The 21,750-nt window shown below is 34.3% G+C and overlaps 1 protein-coding gene across 2 annotated transcripts in view; it reads right to left on the reverse strand.

Annotated features, from left to right (window-relative positions):
• Nucleotides 1-21,750, reverse strand: part of ATRNL1 (attractin like 1) — a 1,271,094-nt gene that overhangs the window by 579,243 nt on the left and 670,101 nt on the right. The window lies entirely within an intron of this gene.

Here is a 21,750-nt window from a genome sequence, read left to right on the forward strand (position 1 = left end):
TCATGAAAATGGGTCTTCCTGATTCCAAGTCCAGTTTTCTATCCCCTGTACTATCTAGCTGCCCTTTTATGATTTTCTCTAAAGGACAATACTCTATTAATCTGCTAAATATATCCTTATTCTGGGTGTCTATATTGTATGCCTAAGATTGGGAAATGCATATAGTTTTTGAATTTTTTAATGTCCATGTGGCCAAGTCAGACCATTTCATTTAGACCTGAGGCTTGGGGAGAGTGTAGGCTGCTGACTTTTGACCCCAGTTTGAACAATGGAGGACTCCCATTGTATAGAAAAAATTTGAAACCCTATCATCTCATTTTTTAGGCTTCATTTCCCATGTCATCAAAAACTAGGTTTATGTGATTCAATTGTTAAGGAATGGGGTCACAGGACCTTTCTTTTTGATAGTCTTTGTACTTATTTTTAGTGAAAGAATAGGTTGTAGAAAATTACACACACAGAATTGATCACCTCCAAATCATCTTGATCATTGAGAATTCTACCATTAGTTTTTGAACTACTAATGATTCTCATGAATGTGCCTTAAGATAATATTTTTCTCTTTTTCACATCTGTTGCAACAAATCCTACTATTTTCTACATTGTTTAGATTTTCCAGCCTGCACCTGGGCTCTCATTTTCTTTTCTTGCTATTTTTTTTAAACTTTTGTTTGTATGTTGCTTATACATGCCCTCTCAAAAGCATAGAACAACTTGCCAATAGTATTCATTTTTTTTCAGGTCCGCATACTCTTTTTTAAAAAAAATTATTTAAGGCAATGGGGTTAAGAGTGACTTGCCCAAGATCACACAGCTAGGCAATTTTTAAGCGTCTGAAGCTGGATTTGAACTCAGGTTCTCCTGAACCCAGGGCTGGTGCTCTATCCATTGAGTCACCTAGCTGCCCTGATCCTTATACTCATAGAAACCACATGAATACCACGTGACATTCTGATAATTGAAGCTAATGACAACCTTCAAGATACTACATTATAAGCATAGGGCAATATCACCTGTATAAATGAAAATCCCTCATGGCCATGTTCTGTTACTGAACAGATATATACAGTTTTGCATATTTACTCAGCTATAGAAATCATAGCATTCTAACATCTAAATGTCTAAATTTTTTAAGGAACATATTCAAGGCACTGCCCATATCCATATCTACTGTATTTACAGAGATACAATTTAAATTGCATCCGATATTCATATTCCAAGTAAAAGTAAAATTATATAGTTAAATGTTCCCTTACAGGGCAATTTCATTAAACAATTTTATTAAGTTTCTATTTTAAAGCTTATTAGTTGTAATTCCTTATGAACTTGGATCTCTCATCAGTGGTAATAATTAGATTTAAAATTTTAATAACTAAAGAAGCTAGAACAGCTTTAATACTCTATCTTTTTTGTCCCTTTGGATTATTACAATTCAGCTCAAGGACCAGCAATATTTCTTTACTGCTGTAAACAGGTTGCTCATTTCTTTGATGTCACTCATTTTGAGAGTGCTGTACCCACTATGTCTGACAGGGATGGAGACTGGCAGACTAAGAAAGCTGTTTGTCATTTGTTATAACATAAGATGACATTATTGCCTTGAGCAAACTCTTACTCTTCTATTTTTTTAAATTCTACTAACCTTCACCCCACGATACCACATGCTTATATTTCTAAAGATGAAGCCTCAGAATTAACATTTGCTACAAGTTCACAGACTATGACACAGGAGGACAGAGCTGTTTCTGTTATGAATGTAAATGAAGAAAGCATAATTTCAAGACCATTTGTCATAGCTGAGTATGTATTCTAGCAGGTCTAGCGTTAGCTTTCAAATTAAAGGATGATGGAACTGATTTATATAAAAGGAAGTGATCAGGACTAAAGGATGGGCACAAGACAAACAGCTCTCAACAGTAGCTTATTTAACATAAGAATATAATTTATTAGCACTCCCTATGAAAACTCTATATCAAATATAGATGACTAGATTCAGAATATGTGATAAAGCATCTAATTGAAACCATTTCATCTTCTTTCAAGAATAAAAGATCTGAAGAAGTTAATGATTTAGTGAAAATAATTAAAGCTCCAAATAAATTGAATAAGTATATATAATAATATATTAATCCATGTCTTTATATATGTTAAAATATGCATTTGCATAGATATTTGATCTTTTTTGTGCATTTGTAGGTACATAACTGTCTATGTACCCTCATTTCGAATGTATATATCAAATGTCCAACATAACGACTCAACACATTTAATAAAGATAAATAGAATATTTCCCATTCATCAAATACAGAATGAAGTTATCTACATTGCTGACTTTTCTAGAGAACTAAATTTTATTCTAAGAGCCAAGAAAGTAAGGGAAGAGATTCACCTGAGCTCTCCCAACAAATACTTTTAAATAATAACTCTAGACAAATTCTAGAGCAATAAAACTCAGAAAAAGAAAGAAACAATTTTCTAGTCCAAGACAACATGGAAGCCTGGCACGAAGGTCTGTTGCACCAGGGTTAGTGAGGAGCATGGTACCTGGCCTAGTAAACCAGAGCAGGTCTTGGGAGTCACTGAGTCAACAGCAGCAGCAGCTGCAGCACTAGCCCACAGATGGTAAGGTCAAACAAGGGGACCTGTCAAACAATGGTCAAAAGGAGATTATAGGGCTCTTTGCTAGCCCTTAAACAGGCCTTTGTTGCTTTGCTCATACTTGAATCTGGGTCACTCTCCTGGATGGCAGTTCCAGGATGAGGAACAATAGTAGCACATCAGAGATTGTGGTCACAGGGGATTGGGGACCTCCTCCTAGTCTAGACTACAAAAAAAAGTATTTATGGTTGTTCATAGACCACAGTCTAGGTCAGAAGCGTAGTAAACACTTCTCCTTAGATCATACTCCACCTTGGAAGAACTGAAAATTTATAGGTTACCAGAAGTATCTCTGAAAACAGCTGCAAAAAACCCCATAAAAGCCTGTAATAGTTTGTCTTCCACGATGGAAGAGGAGCCCTACTTTTTAATAAAGAGTTAAAATCAAGGCACAGGCTGGGAAAATGAGCAAACAACATAAAAAAATCATATGTGATAAAGAAGAACTAACATTCAGAAGAAGAAAACAAAGTCAAAGTTCCTATATCCAAAGCCTCCAAGAAAAATTTGAATTGGTCTCAGGTCACAAAAGAGCTCAAAAGGGATTCTGAAAATCAATTAAGAGAGAAGAAAAACTGGGAAGAGAAATGAGAGTGATATAAGAAAATCATGAAAAATTAATTAGCAACTTGTTGAGGGAGACACACACACACAAAAATACTGAAGAAAGTAACACCATAAAAAACAGACTAAGCCAAATGGTAAAAGAAGTACAAAAAAGAATCAGTGATATATGAAAAACAGAACTGGCCAAATGAAAAAGGAAGCTCACTGAAGGGGAAAAAAACCTTTATAATTAGATTTGAGCAAATTGAAGCTAATGACTCTATAAGAAATCAAGAAACAATAAAACAAAATCAAAAGAAGGAAAAATAGAAGAAAATGTGAAATATCTCATTGTAAAAAACAACTGGCCTGGAAATTAGTTCTAGGAGAGATAATCTAAAAATTGTTGGATTATCTGAAGTCCATGATCAAGGAAGGAAGGAAGGAAGGAAGGAAGGAGGAGGAGGAGGAGGAGGAGGAGGAGGAGGAGGAGGAGGAGGAGGAGGAGAGAGAGAGAGAGAGAGAGAGAGAGAGAGAGAGAGAGAGAGAGAGAGAGAACGAACCTAAACATCATCTTTCAGGAAATTATCAAGGAAAACTGCCCTGATATTCTAGAACCAGAGGGTAAGATAAAAATTAAAAGTATCCACCAATTACCTCCTGAAAGAGATCTCTAAGAAATGAAAACTCCAAGGAATATTAGAATCAAATTTCAAAACAAGTCAAAAACAAGGTCAAGGAGAAAGTACTGCAAGCAGCCAGGAAGTAATTATCATGGGGCCAGTCAGGATAACACAAGATTTAGTAGCCTCTATGTTACAGGATTGTGGGGTTTATATGATATTTCAGAAAGCAAAAGAATTTGCAATACAACCAAGAATCAACTACCCAGCAAAAAAGGAGCAGCTTTTTCAAGGTGGGGGGTAGACATTCAATGAAATAGAGGACTTTCAAATTTGTTGATCAAAGGACTAGAGTAAAACAGAAATTTAACCTTCAAATACAAGACTCAAAAGTAGAATAAAAATATGAACAGGAAAGGGAAATCATAAGGCATTTAATAATATTGAACTGTTTATATTCTTGCATGGGAAGACGATACTGATAACCCATGAGTTCTTATTATTAGAACAATTAGAAGAGAGAGCAAAGGTGTGAGTTGAATATTATAGTATGCTACATGAAAAAATAAAATGGGGAGGGGGGAAGGAAGAATGTAGAGGGAGAAAGGAAAGAAGAGAGGTAGGATGGGGTAAATTATCTCTCAAAAGCAAGGCAAGAAAAATGTTTTACAGTGGAGGAGAAGGAGGAGCTAAAGTGGAGTGAGTGAGCTTTATTCTCATGAGATTTGGCTCAAGGAGGGAATAACAGACACAATTAATTGGATCTAGAAATCCATCTTATCCTACAGCAAAGAAGAGGGGGATGGGGAAGGGGGTTAGAGATTGAGGAAGCGGGTAGTCAGAAACAAAACACTTTTGAGCAGGAACAGGGTGAAAGGAGAGAGAGAGAAAGAGAACAAAATAAATGGAAGGGCAGAAATAAGATGGAGAAAATAAGGAATAGTAACTGTGAAAAAAATCTGAAGAGAGTTTCTCTGATAAATCTCTCATTTTTCAAATATATGGAGAACCAAGTCAAATATATTTTTTCATTTGTTTTACTTGATTAATTTTTTTTGCAAGGCAATGGGTTTTTTTAAGGCAAGGGGTCACTATATTGTCTGTGCCACCTAACTTCACTGAGTCAAATTTGTAAAAAAAAAAAAAGTGATTTCCCAACTGATGAATGTTCAAAACATGTAGTTTTCAGATGAACTAATCAATATTATTTATAGCTATATTAAAATGTTTTTACTATCAATTGCAGAATTGCAAATTACAACAATTGTGAGGTACTAGCTTATACCAATGAGATTGACTAATGTGACAGGAAAGGAAATACCAACTCTTGGAAGGGATATAGTGAAAATGAGACTTTAATGCACTGTTTGTGGATTTGTGAAATGGTTCAACCATTCCAATTCCACTTCACCATCTGTATCCAAATAGAGATGAAAAAGAAAAAGGAAAAGGACCTTTATGTTCAAGGATAATTGTGGCAACTCTTTTCTGGTGGCAAAGAATTGGAAACTGAGGGATACCTATTAGTTGGTGAATGGCTGAACAAATTGTGGTGTATAATAATGATGGAGTGTTATTCTGCTGTAAGACATGATGTGCAGGATGCTCTCTGAAAAACCTGGACTTACACAAGCTGCTGAAAAGTGAAATGTGCTATGTACAAAGTAGCAGCAATACTATCAGATCATAAGCTGTGTCTGAATACAGATTGAAACATATTTTTCTTTTCTTTTGAAGTTTTTAATCTATGGTTTCTTTGACAATATGAATATTATGGAAATGTTTTGCTAGACCACACATGTATAACCTATGGTGAATTGCTTGCTTTCTCAATGAGGGGGTAGGAAGGGAGGAAGGGAAAAAAATTGGAACTCAAGGTTTTTACTAATGTTAAAATTGTTTTTATATGTAACTGAAGAAAATAAAGTACTAGATAAAAATGGAAATTTAAATTAAGAAAATAAATTCAAATTAAAAAAATTTTAGAAAGGCAAACAGCACATTGATCAAAGATAATTCTAAAAGACATGTGATGGAAAATGCTTTGGAGTCTCAATGCAGATCAAAGCATTCTATTTTCACTTAAAATTTTGTTTAGATTCTTCTTTAATAACATGAAAAATGTGGATATATAATTCAAATGATTATATATGAATAACCTATATCAGATTGTTTGCTGTACTGGGGAACACAGGGAGAGGGAGAAAGGGAGAAAAATTTGAAATGTAAAATCTTACAAAAATGAATGCTGAAAACTTTACATGTAATTGAAAAATATTATTAAGACACATAAAACAAAAACAAACAAAAAAGAGTCAAAACTATTATTTTTAAAAATGTTTGGATGGGACAGCTAGGTGGTGTAGTGGATAGAGTAGTAGTCCTGGAGTCAGGAGGACCTGAGTTCAAATCTGGATTCACTTAATAATATTCTAGTTGTGTGACCTTGAACAAGTCACTTAACCCCATTTACTTAAAAAATTTAAGATAAATTGGACAGTTTTTTCATCAATTATTAAAATCTCTCTTTTTTATTAAGCCCACTGAATAAAATTAAAATTTCTCTTGATGATCAATATTTCAATATTTCAAAACACCTATATGATTTCACTGGTATGAGTACTGCTTCCAAGGGTATTGCTTACTGTTTCCCCCTTCTAGATCATATTCCTTATACATCTTTATAATTAAGTCATTACAGCAAAAAAGTTATCATATGATGACTATTTTTTTTTGATGATAAAATCAGTCAAGTTGGTTCTCAGATTACAGCCAATTCTATTGTTCACAGAAGCATTCACCATTTGGCACAAATTTCCTGAGTCTTTAATTCATTGGTATAGAATTCAGGAACTCAGGATCACCTCCACACTACATGTAGGCATTGTACATCTATGGTCAGAAGTATCATTATTAATAACAATTGTTCTAATATTATACAATAAAATATTGCCTTTAGAGGCTCTGTTAAAATTTTGATATTAATCAGGGTAAGATTCCTATTATTTTTAATTCCTCTCAATTTTTTTTAGTTTTGTTTTTTATAGAATTATCAGTTTATTCTTCCTGCTTGATCTAGATAAATTCCTACATTTCCCACTATCATTTAACAATTAATAGTGATGCAATATAACTAATATGTTGTATAATAGAAACTTAGGAGATATTTTTTACATTATTGTACATGTATGACTTATTTCAAGGAGGGAAGGAGAAAAATTTGGAACTCAGAAATCTTTCAAAAATGAATGACAAAAATAGTTTTTACATGTAATTGAAAAAATAAAATATTATTAATCTTTTAAAAAATGATGTCTAGGGGTGGCTAGGTGGCACAGTGGATAGAGTACAACCGGCCCTGGAGTCAGGAGTACCTGAGTTCAAATCCGGCCTCAGACACTTAATAATTACCTAGCTGTGTGGGTTTGGGCAAGCCACACAGTGGTTTGCAAAAAAACCCTAAAAAACCCCCCCCAAAATGATATCTGCAGTTTTTTTAAAATACATGTATCCAAAGTATAACAATCAACATTTAATATATATCCATATGATGTTTTCCTTTATATTAATCTTAGATTTATCTTTATCTTCTCCAATGAATCTTTTCCTTTATACTATAGCATATATTAGAATAATTGGTGTCAAGAATGGTGCTCTTAATTAAATGTATATTATAATGCCTATTTGGAAAGAAGGGGAGATGAATGATTCTAGGTTGCTGAAGATCAGTTGAGTGGACTGTAAATTTTTAAAAGATCATGGTAAGTTGTAAAGCTTTCAAGAATGTAAGATCAGGTTTTTTGATTTTGCTTTTGGAGATAAAAGCAAGATTAATATCAAATGAGAAAATGAATGAGAAGATATCATGGCAACTCCCACATTTTAAAAAAAAGTTATTTATTTATTTTGAATTTTACAATTTTTCCTCTAATCTTGTTTCCCTTCCTCTACCCACCCCCCACAGAAGGCAGTATGTTAGTCTTGATATTGTTTCCACAACATGGTTTGTTTAAAAAAGCTGTGGATATAAAAAAATAGGAAGTCTATAAAATAACAAATATTTCTTAAGTATATTAAGCAAAATGTAAATTAATTTCTACAAGGAGACAACAAGACCTTAGAATTTGATTCAGCTGGCAAATATACAATCTCCTTGCCAAGTCGAGAGATATGGCAATTAAAGGAAATACTTTTTAGAACAAAATAGTTCTGAATATAGAGTTTAGATATTAAAAAGTACCCATTCAATTCAGACCAAATTTGGTGAAGAAAAATATATGGAGGAGAGTAATAAGAATGATAAAGTATCTCAAGTTCATTCCATACAAGACTAGTTGAAGGAACTGGGAAGATTTAGAGAACTTAATTCAAGTAGTTGAAGGCTTACTCTTTTTTTCAATTTGGTTCCATAGGACACCTTTAGGACTAATGAATAAAATTTTTAGAGGGCATATTTAGTCTCAACTATAAGGGAAATTTTCTAAAACTTAGAACAATCCAATTGTGGAGGTAGTAGTTTGGTGAACATATTCAAGAAAAGTCTGAATGACTAGTTTGTAGGTCAGTCATGAAAGGAATTCTTGTTCACATAAAGGTAGAATTGGCTACTGAAGTTCCTGGCAAATCAGATATTCTATAATTCTTTTGAAGTCATAGCTCATAACTTATTCATGAAGTTTTCTTTTCAAATCATAGATTGCCATTCCTACTCCCAACTCTATATTGTTGTTATTCATTCTACACTTATCATTACTTGTCAGTTATTTTCTTAAGAATATACATTCATGAGAGGTGGCGGAGCCAAGATGGCAACAGAAGAGGACCTCTTAGTTGCTCTGGAGCAAAACGTATGAACCAAGGACTCTTAACTAAATTTTCAAGAGACAGAACCCACAGAGGGATCCAGTGAGGCAATTCTCCAACCCAAGGTAACCTGGAAAAGAGCAGAAAGGCTAGGCTGTACAGGGTCAGAGGGGCGGCCCACCAGAGGGGTGGCCCACCAGAACAAAGAAACTTCAGTCTCCTGGAGGCTGCTCTAGGGCACTGGGAGCAGAGGCTCGTAGCAGCGGGGGCAGTTTCCTGCTCTACACCCCAGGGAGCACCAAGCACAACTTGGGGGAACAGTGGGGGAACCTCTGCCAGAGTGAGCATGTTTAGTCCAGCCCTTGGGGCACACAGTTAGCAGGGTGGCCAGGGCAGCCCAGATCCAGGAACCAGAAGCAGGTGGAGCCAGTAAGCAGGAACCCCCAGGGCATGAGTGCTCTGAGTCTAGGGAGGAGTGGAGAGAGACTGCAGAGCTCTGTCTTCTGTCCCTGGAACAGGACTCTGGGGCTCTGACCACATTCAGATCCTGATCACAGCCTAGACACCCCCACAGAACAGCAGGGCCCCCCCACCTCAGTCCTGTGGTGGTGGTGGTGGGGGAAGCTGATGGTCATTCACAGACCAGGAGGGAGGACAGAGCCTCACACACTGAGATCCTTGTGGGCATGTCCCAAAAGCTCAGGAAGCACCCCAAAACCAGGCTCAGGCAGGGAAAATGAGTAAGCAGAGAAAAAAGAGGAACACCATTGAGACATATTTTGCCTGTGACCCCAAGAAGGATCAAAACACTCAATCTGAAGATGAGGAAGCACAAGTTCCTGCATGTAAAGACTCCAAGAAAAATAGAAATTGGGCTCAGGCCATGACAGAGCTCAAAAAAAGACTTTGAAAATCAAGTGAGGGAGATGGAGGAAAAATTGGGAAAAGAAATGAGAGAGAGAGATGCAGGAAAAACATGAAAATGAAGTCAGCAGCTTATTCAAGGAGATACAAGAAAATGCTGAAGAAAATAGCATGCTAATAACCAGCTTAGGTCAAATGGATAAAACAGTTCAAAAAGTTACTGAGGAGAAGAATGCTTTAAAAAGCAGAATTGGCCAGATGGAAAAGGAGATAAGAAAGCTCTCTGAGGAAAACAAATCCTTCAGACAAAGAATAGAACTCAGGGAGATTGTTGATTTTATGAGAAATCAGGACTCAATACTTCAAAACCAAAAGAATGAAAAATTAGAAGAAAATGTGAAACATCTCATTGAAAAAAAAGAACTGATATGGAAAACAGATTTAGGAAAGATCATTTAAAAATTATTGGAATACCTGAAAGTCATGATCAGGAAAAGAACCTTGACATCATTTTCAAAGAATTACTACAGGAAAATTGCCCTGATATCCTAGAAGCAGATGGCTAAATAGAAATGGAGAGAATCCACCGATCTCCCCGAGAAAAAGATCCAAAAAAAAAAAAAAAACCCAGGAATATTATAGCCAAGTTCCAGAACTCCCAAGTCAAAGAGAAAATATTACAAGCAGCCAGAAGGACACAATTCAAATATCATGGAGCTGCCGTCAGGATCACACAGGACTTAGCAGCAACTACCTTAAAAGCTCGTAGGACCTAGAATATAATATTCCGGAAGGCAAAAGAGCTTAAAATGCAACCGAGAATCAACCACCTAGCAAAACTGAACATCCTCTTCCAGGGGAAAAAAATGGACTTTCAATGAACCAGGGGAATTTCAAATATTCCAAAGCTGAACAGAAAGTTTGATCTTCAAATACAGGACTCAGGTGAAGCATAGTGAAGGAGAAGAGGAAAATATGAGGGACTTAATGATGATGAACAACATGTACTCCTGTATAGAAAAAATGATACTGATAATACTCATATGAAGCTTCGCATTTAATAGAGCAAGTAGAAGGAGCTTTTATAGATGAAGCACAGGAGAAAGCTGAATTTGAAGATGTACTGTGGTGTAAAAATGGAGTCAGTAGATAAAAGGGAAATGCAATGGGAGAAAGAAAAAGGAGAGAAAGAATAGGTTAAGATATTTCATTTAAAAGATTTTTCTTTATTACAATGAACTATTGCAATGATATGGAAGGGGGGAAGGTGAGGTGGAATGAGGGAATCTTTGCTCTCATCAGAGGTGGCTAGGGCAAGAAACAGCATATATACTCAATGGGGTATAGACATCTGTAGTAAGGAGAGAAGGGGGACAGGGGGAAGGGGGGGGATGTGAGTGATGGAGGAGAGGATGGACCATGGGGGGAGAGTAGTCAGATATAACACATTTTCTTTTTTACTTCTTGCAAGGGGCTGGGATTGGATGGCCTGCCTGGGACCATAGGGCTGGGTGGATGCTGGGTAAGGGTTGGTATGTGGGTTCGGGGCCTCTTGGCCCCAGGACCAGGGATCTCTCTGCTGTGCCACTCAACAACCCTACAGCAGAGACAGAGTAAAAGGAAAGAGAAAATATAGTTCATGGTAGTAAAATGGAGGGAGTTGCGATCAGCAATGGCAATGGTGGAAAAATATGGAAGTAACTTTTGTGATAGACTTATCCTAAAGACCATGATCCACCCATGACAGAGCTGGTGGTGTTGGAACACAGACTGAAGCACATTTTTTAATATTATTATTTTCTGGGGGGTGTTGCAGGGCAAATGGGACAGGGTGGCCTGCCTGGGGCTGCACAGCTGGGTGACTGTTGGGTGTCTGAGGCCGGATTTGGACCTGGGTGCTCCTGGCTAGGGCCACTGATCTGTCTGCCACCGAGCTGCCCATACTGTTATTATTATTACTATTTTATTTTACTTTGGGTCTTTTTTTTTGGTTTTTGTAGGGAAATGGGGTTGGGGTGGCTTGCATGGGATCACATAGGTGGGTAATTCTTGGGTGTCTGGGGCCAGATTTGGGCTCAGGTGCTCCTGGCTCTAGGGCCGGTGCTCTGCCCACTGTGCCACCTGGCCATACCTACAATTATTATTATTATTTTTTATTTTAATTTTAATTTTTTTCTTTCCCCTTTACTTTATCACTTATGTGGGTCTATATTTTCTTGGGGGAGGGGGTATTATGTTTACTCTTAAACAAGAATATTTTAGTAATGTATAAAAATATTATTTATACAAAATAAGAATAAATAAATAAATTTAATCAAAAAAGAATATACATTCATGTAAATAAAGTACCAGTCTTAGAGTCAGGAGGACCTAGGTTCAAATTTGGCCTCAGACCTTGGGCAAGTTACTTAACCATATTGCCTTGCAAGAAAAAAAAAAAAGAAGACTGTAAGTTCAGAGTTCCAAATAAGAACTGTTTTTGAAGGTCTTTCCATTAAAAACTATAATTCTTCATAACACCTAGTACATAGTAACTACTAAATAAATATTGACCAAGTGGCAAATCATTTATATTTGGCTTAGGAAGAGGTATGCGTTTTAAATTTTAATCTCCTTGACATCACTAATTTTAACACTTTGATGGTAGGGAGCAGGCACATCCACCAATGTCTTTGTTACTTAGGGATTCTTATTTTACAATTTATTGGCCTTAATATAAAAAATAATGATCCATAGATTACCCTGCTTTTTCAAACTATCAGCTCAGACACTGAATATTCTGAGCAAAAGATTCCACTGGGTAAGTTTTTACATCTTTTTAAATCCATCATCCACTATTACTTCCCTAAAAATAACCCCCCCTCCCTTAAAAAATCAATCTGGAGATAGATAGTCTTTTAAGAATATTAAATAGAAATCCTTCAAAATGGATACTCAATTGCAAGAAGTTTGTATCATTCTGATTCTAACCTTATTAATAATTACTTATAGAAAACATTTCATTTTAATTGGAAAATGCAAATTGATATGAAGTAATTTAATACCATATATGTGCTGAAAATCTTTACAAGAGTATCATTATTTTAATTTCATTTATTATTCCTTTAATTTTTTTTGCAAATATGGGAAAAAAAATCTAGCAAAAAGTAGAGCACTACTCAAAATCAAAATCAAGCACATAACAAAGAAATGAAAAACAAAATGAAAGATTATCTAAATATTTTTGTCTTTCACATTTTCAAAACCAATATAATCACTATTAGTAAACTGCCAAAATTAAACTGTAATCGTTTCTTGAAACTTTGAAAGCATTGTTTGTATGTTCCTTAAAAATCTATAAGCTATATTTTATTAATAGTCTTAAAGACTAGTACCTTGCAGAGACTGGTTTCATTTCACTTTGAGGATAAAATTTCAATATATGAAAAAGTACATTTAGATCATTCACATTCACAGTTTATGAATTGTTCTAGTGATAACATTTTATTTTTTTTTCTGAAAGGTGAAAAAATCAGAAAACATTTATAATTTCTTCAAATGTGCTGTGAATTTTAGTAATAGTATGATTTTTCAGAGAAAATGATGAAGCAAACTTCCATTTTGAACTTATCTTGACTAATAAGGGGGAACTGATTACTGAAACACAAGTAGGAAGAACATTGGAAAGAAATGTGAGGAAAACCTGGCATAGCTTGCATATGACATAGAACTGGTGAGGGTAAATTAGAAAAAATTATGGAAATTATAGATAGGATCCAATGGGAAACTTTCTATAAAGGAAAAAGGTATTTGTGGGGCAGAGAAGTTCTCCAGATTGAAGTTTTAAAGATATAAACCCAAAGACTTTTTTCAAAGAAATAAAAGAGAAACTACTAATGAGACCAGAATGGTTAAGGAATACTCAGCAATTAACCTGCATTAAAAAAAGAAAGAATAGAAAATGAGGGTTGGAAACAGAGAAAAAGTGTGATCTTATTAAAAAAAATGTCAGTGTCCTCATCAGAAAAATGGATTAAGACCTCTGAAATCCAATCTAATTCTTGATCTAGGATCTAAAGATAAGATGAATTTTAATAGGAATAAATTTAAAGTCTTTCTCTAGGTCCAAAATCAATGATACACATATAGATTTTGTCTGGGTGGAAAGGTTAGAGAAATTGTGCCTGGGAAATATGCACACTTCTCTTCCTCATCTGTTATGTTTGGGGTCATGAGAAGAAGGGATACAGTTCTGTCTTCTGACAGATTGGTTGAAGTGGGAAGACACGTGTCCATCACTGAAAATAATTGGAAGTGGGAGAAGTGGTATAGGGTAAAAGGAAGTTTGTTAAATGTACAATCTGAAGGCCTGAGGTTAGAGCATATAAAATCATGGAATTGTATAATCCAAACAGAGGGAGGCAAGATTTTCAAAGCTAACCTGAATTTGTGAAGGAAGATACCTTCCACATCCAGAGAGGGATTTTTAGTTCTAAATGCAGACCAAAGCAAATCATTTTCCATTTAAAAACTTTTGTTTCATGATGGAGCCAAGATGGCTGCATGAAGGCAGCATTTCCTGGAAAATCCTTTCCCAAAAAACTCCAAAAGCCAACAAATTATGACTCTAGCCAAAATTTAGAGGGGCAGAATCCACAGAAAGACTGAGTGATACATTTTCTGAGTCCAACATAACTTTGAAGATCCATGGGAAAGGTGTGTTTCATCAGGACTGGGGGTTGGAAAAAAAAAGCCCCGACCACAGCCAGCACAGCACAGCACAGCACAGCACAGCACAGGGATCACTGGGAAAAACTTGAAGGGATGGTGTGACAAATCTGCTACACTATAATGAGTATGGAGTGAGGAGTACCAGCTGCAGAACTTGCAGTGAGAATTTAGGGGAACCAGCCTGTACCTCTAGAGCACAGCCCACAGATGTTAAGGGGGTCTGGGGAGACTGCAGGAATCTCTCTGCTCTCCCTGGGGCAGGACTGTGCTGTTTGCACACTCAGATCCAGGTTGTAGTTTGGGCTTCCATATTAAGAGAGCAGGGACCCTCCTCCCAGCTCCAGGGCAGAGGGGCTTGCCTGTGGTCATTTATATATCAAAACAAAGGCAAGAGAGCATAAAGGTTCCAGTGGGGTTCCCCTCCCAATGCCTTGGAAGTGCTATAAATTAGTCTTGGGCTGAGGAAATGAGCAAACAACAGAAAAAGAAGAATCTGACCATAGAAAATTACTTTGGTCCCAAGGAAGACCAAAAACACATACTCAGATGATGACAAAATAGAAGCTTCTATATCCAAAACCTCCAAGAGAAATAGAAAATGGGCTCAGGCTATGGATGAGCTCAAAAAAGACTTTGGAAAACAATTAAGGGAGGTGGAGGAAAAATTGGGAGGAGAAATGAGAGTGATGCAGATAAATGATGAAAACCAAATCAGCAGCTATGTGAAATAAATAAAAAAAATACTGAAGAAAATAATATGTTAAAAACCAGTTTAGGCCAAAATGGCAAAAAGCAAAACAAAAGGCAAATGAGGAGAAGAATTCATTAAAAAGCAGAACTGACCAGTTGGAAAAGGAAATAGAAGAGCTCTCTGAAGAAAATAATTCCTTCAAATGCAGAATGGAACTAAAGGAAGCTGATGACTTTGCGAGAAATAAGGAAGAATTAAAAATCTTCCAAAAAAGACAAAAATTAGAAGAAAATGTGAAATAAGTCATTGGAAAAACAATTGACTTTGAAAACAGAGCCAGAAGAAATGATTTAACAATTATCGGGCTACCTGAAAGCCATGACCAGGAAAAGAGCCTAGACTTCATTTTTCAAGAAATAATACAGCAAAATTACCTCGAGATCAAAGAAGCAGAGGGTAAAATAAAAATTGAGGGAAATCACCGGTCACCTACTGAAAGAGATACCCAAAGAAAACCTTCCGGGATTATTATAGCCAAATTCCAAAACTCCCAAGTCAAAGAGAAAATTACTAAAGCTGCCAGAAACAAACAATTCAACTACCATGGCTCTATAGTCAGAATTACATAGGATCTGTCAGCATCTACATTAAAAGCTCATAGGGATTAGAATATGATATTCTGGAAGGCAAAAGATCTTGGTTTACAATTGAGAATCAACTACCCAGCAAAACTGAACATCCTCTTTCAGGGGCAAAGATGGACTTTCAATGAAACAGGGGACTTTCAGACTTTCCTACTGAAACAACCAGAACTGAACAGAAAATTTTATCTTCAAATACAGGACTCTGGTGAACCATAGAGGGGGTGGAATATAAAGACTAACTATGAGGAACTTAATGATGTTGAACTGTTTGTATTCCTGCATGGGAGGAAGATACTGAAAACTCATATGAATCATATGAACTTTCTCATTTATAAGAGCTGTTAGAAGGAGTATATATATATATATATATATATATATATATATATATATATACTCCTTCTAACAGCTCATATATATATATATATATATATATATATATATGGCATAGGAAGGAGAGGAATATAATGTAAAATGTAGGAAAAAAAGATGGAATCAATGGGCAATAAAGGGAAATACTGGGAGGAAGAGAAAGGAGAGGAAGAAGGAGGTAAGATATTTCACATAAGAATCAAGAAAAAGCTTTTACAATGGAGTGGAATGGGAGAAGGTGAGGGGGAATGAGTGAGCCTTCATTCTCATCAGAAATGGCTCAGAGAGGAAATAACATACACACTTAATAGGGTATAGAAATCTATTTTACTCTAGGGAAAAATGAGAAGAAAGGGATGGGATATCATTAGTACTATCTTTTTATGGAAGTATTTCAACTTGTCTATTGTTGAAGCACTGTCAATGTTGTTTCATCAGAGATAGAAGTGTGAGATAAAACTTCATTATTATCATACAACAACTCTATTGGGTTAAAGTGTTCTGAGAATTCCTCTTTCGTGGGAAATAATGTCCTCTACTACTATAAAACATATTAGTTGTGTTACTTTTATTACTTGATAATGGTGCTATCAACATCCATTACCACAGTAAATCCACTCTAGTGAATAAGTTTTCATGTGGTATGTCAAATACAGTTTCTAGGCTTTCAACACTATTGATCTTGAGTAGTTAATATATTAATTATAATATTGTTAAAATCCCATGGAGTATTGTGTGTCCAGGGTGAAGGATTTCAATCATATTTAACTTTGGGGGGGGGGTTCTTTAAGATTAACATTTTAAAACTTAGATTTTCTAGATTTTAATCCAAAAAAGAATTAGCAGATATGTTTATATAGATTTTCAATCTTCCACCCCTAATGCTTGTAAACTTTTCATTACCATTATTCTCTTGGTTATCCTTTTATCAAAATTATGACCCTTTCTATTTTTGTTCTATTTTTTTCCCTATATGACACATCAGGAGAACATCTTTTACTTTTTTTATGAAATTACTATTTTGCTTTATAATTTTTCTTGTACATGGATGGAAGGATTAGGGTATAATAAAATTGTTAGATTCTTTTAATATTACTTGCTAATTATGCCATTGAATTAAATCATTTTAACTCTTACATTCCATTTTTTCATTCCACACTACTGAAAAAAAGAGAGGATTGAACTTGATCTCTCTAGCTTCCTCTCAGTTTTATTCACTGATACATGGACACTTCTGTGGGCTCAGAATGTTTTTGGACATTGAACTGATAACAATTTCTATACAATATGAAAGGGGAAAAATTTAACATTAAAGGCATTTTTATAACTTTATGCTCTTTTTGCCTACAAATCACAAAGAACATGCAAATTTTGCCAAATGTCTTTATTAACAAGTTGAAAAATGTTATTCCTTTTTTCATAGACTTGTCTAGCTAGTGAAAAGAGAAGAATCCAAGCAATTTGAATGAAACATCAGTTTTATCAGAATGATTGAATTCTTTTTCATTGAAATATTGGCTAAAATGATCTTGCAATAAAATACTTATGGAATTGGAAAAAATGTATTCAACTAAAATCCTCTTAATGTCATTCAATTATTTGTCATTGCATTATTGAATTAATTCAATAATTTAATGCTATTAATGATGAACCAGGAACTGAGCTCAAGGTAATTTTTTTATGAGAAGACTTCATAGATAGTCAAAATTATTAGGGAAAGTAATTTTGAGGAATAAAATAGATGATACGTCAATTAATTGAGAAGATAAAAAACTTTTCAAGTTCACATGCTTTGGAACCACCCATTAACATACATTTTTGTGGCAATCTAATGTAGTAATCTAATGTTCTAATCAAAGAAGATGATCTTGGATTATTAGTTTACACCTGCCAGACTGGTTAAACTGATAGAAGGAAAAAGAGGCAAATATTAAAGAGGATATGGAAAAATTGAGACACTAATTCATTGTTGCTGGAATTACAAAATTATCCAGCCATTTTGGAAAGCAATCTGGAATTATGTCCAAAGAGTTATTAAATTATCTATGCCTTTTGGACCAGCAATACCAATACTTGATCTATTTCCAAAGATGACTGACAGAAAAGGAAAAGAACTTTTATGTCCTAAAATGTTTATAACAGTATTCTTTATGATATCAAAGAACTGGAAATTACAGGGGATGCCCTTCAGTTGAGAAATGGTTGAAAAAGTTGTGGTAAGAGATTGTCATGGAATACTACCATACCATAAAAACTGATGAGCTCAATGCTTTGTGAAAAAAAAACATGGAAATACTAGCATGAAATAATGAAGAACAAAATGAACAGAACCAAGAGAATACTGTACACAGTAACAGCAATATTATTTTAAGAATTATTTAGAAAGAATAAGTTACTTTGTCTATTATACTAAAATTAACAATAAAAAATATAAAGATGCTGTCTGTCTCCAGAGCAAGAACTGAAAAATAGAAGCATGTATAGAATAATTTTACACATACACATATATGTCTAATATTAGCTGGGGCAAGAGTGGGGGAGGAAAGAGGAGAAAAAAGGAAATTTAAATGACAATTTTATTGTATATTTGAAAGGAAAAGGAATTTGTATATAATACATTTGCAGTTTCATGTATAATCTTTTTTATAGAAATGCATATTTTTACCATAGTTAAAAAAATATAACTAAAATATACTCAAAATGCAGATATTTTGATACTTTGGTTTCAAATTCAAGATGTTTCATTACTTCTTAGTATTATATTCTTCTATGAAATAATTATAGAATTTTTAAACTTGTATAGGACCAGAGAGATTATATTTGTCCTATCATTTGATATTTAGGAAAATGATTTATCAGAGGCCAAATAGGTCAACTCAGAATTAAAAGTAAACTTTTTGCAGCAATGTTTGTGTATGTTCTTCACACAAAGATTCATATCAATAACTTAAGTGCTAGGGCCATTCAAGTGTAGGGCAATTTTGCCAGGGAAATTTCCCTGACTACAGATGATCTCCCTGTAATCATGGCTCAAAAGGTTTCATATTTACCTTGACCATTAATAACAAAAAAGTCAATAGCAGTAGTAGCAATGAGGATAGCATATATTACTGGCCTGACATAAAGATGACTATTACAGTGTAACTTGCTACCCAAGGACTAAAGGTAAAGGTACTGCCTAATTTTTCACTCTTACCAAGCTTCCTCATAATATCTGTGAAATACTTCAGCAAAATTTATTCAGATCAATTTGGGATGTAAAAATTTATTTTTAATATAACAATAAGTTTCAGCATGTTTTTCCTACTTTAAAAACTTTCTAATTTAGTGATTATATAAAAAAATCAACTTCAAAATATTCTGGGCATTTTATTCCTCAACAATAAAACAATCTTAAAACAATTTACATTTCATTGCTTGAAGAAATTTCAATGACAAAAAAACCTATCAAATATATTTTGTCCTGCACAATAATTAGAACGTTTTACTTCCCTCCATATTTAATGACAATCTAAATAAACAGAACCATCTCCAAGACAAGGTGCACATTAACACCAAATTTCTTTTACCTTATAAAAGAGCTATTGAATTTAAAGAAGCTCACAATTTTAAAATCTCAAAATGTGAAGCCTAAACATATTTATGTAATTTGCATATATATTCAACTTTGTGAATTTTTATAAGATAGTTGAACTTTTCAGAATTGTTCAGTCCAACATTATTCTGTATCAAAGAATAGTTCTATTTTTATACATCAGGAATATTCATTCAATTATAACTTCTATTAGTATCCACAAACATACTGTAATTCAACTAATGGCTTTAAAGGGTTCACTTCTACTCAGAATTACAAAGGTACAAAATGTCCAATCTGATTTAGATCATTTCTGCAATTGAATCTTTTTAGAAGAAAAATTTAAAATTTAAGTAAAAATTTACTATTTCAATGGAATGATATTTTGTTCTTATAAATATCATTTTCCTAAATAAATTGTATACCAAGAAAAGGAATATAATGGAGATAGTATGATTAAGATGATTTTTTTATGAATCTCATGTGACTAATGAATAACAATGTATTTAACATAAAAAAAACCTAACTTCAACTCTCAACTTTACAAAAACTGTCCCCTTGACCTTAGGTTAAATAAACCCATTTATTAATCTAGAAAATAGGGATAAAATACTAATAGGTTTGTTGTGAGGAAAATACTTTGGAAGCTATAAAGTTCTATGTAAATGAGTTATTATTATTTTGCATTATAATTATCTGTGCTTATGCTTCATTTCCCCTTACCAGATTTTAAGCTCCTAAAAGTGGGGACTGGATATTTATTGGTATACTGGTGGACTTGAAGTTAGAGGGACCTGAATGAAGTTACTGTCTCTTATATTTACTGGATGACTTAGTAAGTAACCACACCTCTGTGATTCCATTTCTTCATCTAAAAAATGAAATGAACTTGATGATCTTTAAAAAGTCATTTCCATGACTAAATATCCAATGATTACATACATATACACACATACACAGACATATGCAGACACAGACACATACACCCACCTGTCTTTATCTCTATGTGCATCAATGTGCATTGATTTCATTGGTATAGGGAGCATCCCATGAAAAACTTCCTCCATTCATGAAAATCTTGAGCATGAACATTTAATTAGAAAATTGCCATTGAGAGACTTGCCCAGGGTCACCGGCCAGTATGTATCAAAAGCAAGATATGAACACATCTTCCTGACTGAACTCTATCCACACCATACAGTACAGAGTAGATGCTTAATGCATTTCTTGTAGTTAATGCTGAATGAAAGAATGAATGACTCTATATAGTCTTCTACAGCTCAAATATCTTTAAGAAAATTTTGTTAATTTATTTCAATTTTTATAGAATTTCTACTATATAAAACCCTATTAATAACAGAAAATAATTTCATGTAATCCCTACCCTCCAGAATTATATAATGTATTGCTACATCAGAGATAAGAAAATCATAGAGTTCAAAAGGCCACAATAAGGGGCTATGCAGTCCAAGCAGGGTAGAAAATATATGTTTTCTCTAACACACCTGAGAAGTGGTTACATGAAAGCTGTCCTCAAATAGAACAAGTGTCACTTATCTCTAAGTACCCTTTGATTTTTTTTTCCTATTTATCTCAGGAGAGAAAAAGTAGGAGCAATGAGTGGAAGTTGATGAGGGGAAAGAAAAAAAAAGTTTACAATTCTATGGTCACAAACACAGAATAAGCTGCCTAAGAAGTTTGCTTGATCCTTCTTGCTGGAAGTTTTCACACAAAGACTGGCTAACCACTTCTCAAGTGTATTTAAGAAAACATATATTTCCTGCTCCAGTTGAACCACAAAGCCCCTTATATTCTTTTCATCTCTATGATTCTCTTATTTCTGATTTGACAGGACATTTAGTATATCTACATTATAAACTTCTTGAGGGTAGAGATTATATGAAATTATTTCTTTTCTGTTTCTAACAGGGTCTAGCATAGTAGGAATTCAATAAAATTTGAATTAGGTTTACCTGAATTAACTTAAGTGTGACTACTCATAGTACTTGAAATATAGGCAGTTTGTAATCATTTAATTAAGTTGCCTACAAATTATCTAGGCTAGAGAACCCATATTTCTGCAAACTCTTTTCCATAAAAAAACTATTCCTCATTATATTATGGAACAAAAAGATCTTCTATAGGACAAGGGAAATTAGAGTTTAAGATTTCCTATGCTCGATGAGGAGTGCATTTAAATTGAATAAATCCTTTCAAGGCATGAAGTATGATATTTTAAGGTTAAAGAATTCCAAATTACATAACATA

The sequence above is a fragment of the Macrotis lagotis genome, chromosome 4 (genome assembly GCF_037893015.1).
Source record: "Macrotis lagotis isolate mMagLag1 chromosome 4, bilby.v1.9.chrom.fasta, whole genome shotgun sequence".
Classification (NCBI taxonomy): Eukaryota; Metazoa; Chordata; class Mammalia; order Peramelemorphia; family Peramelidae; genus Macrotis; species Macrotis lagotis.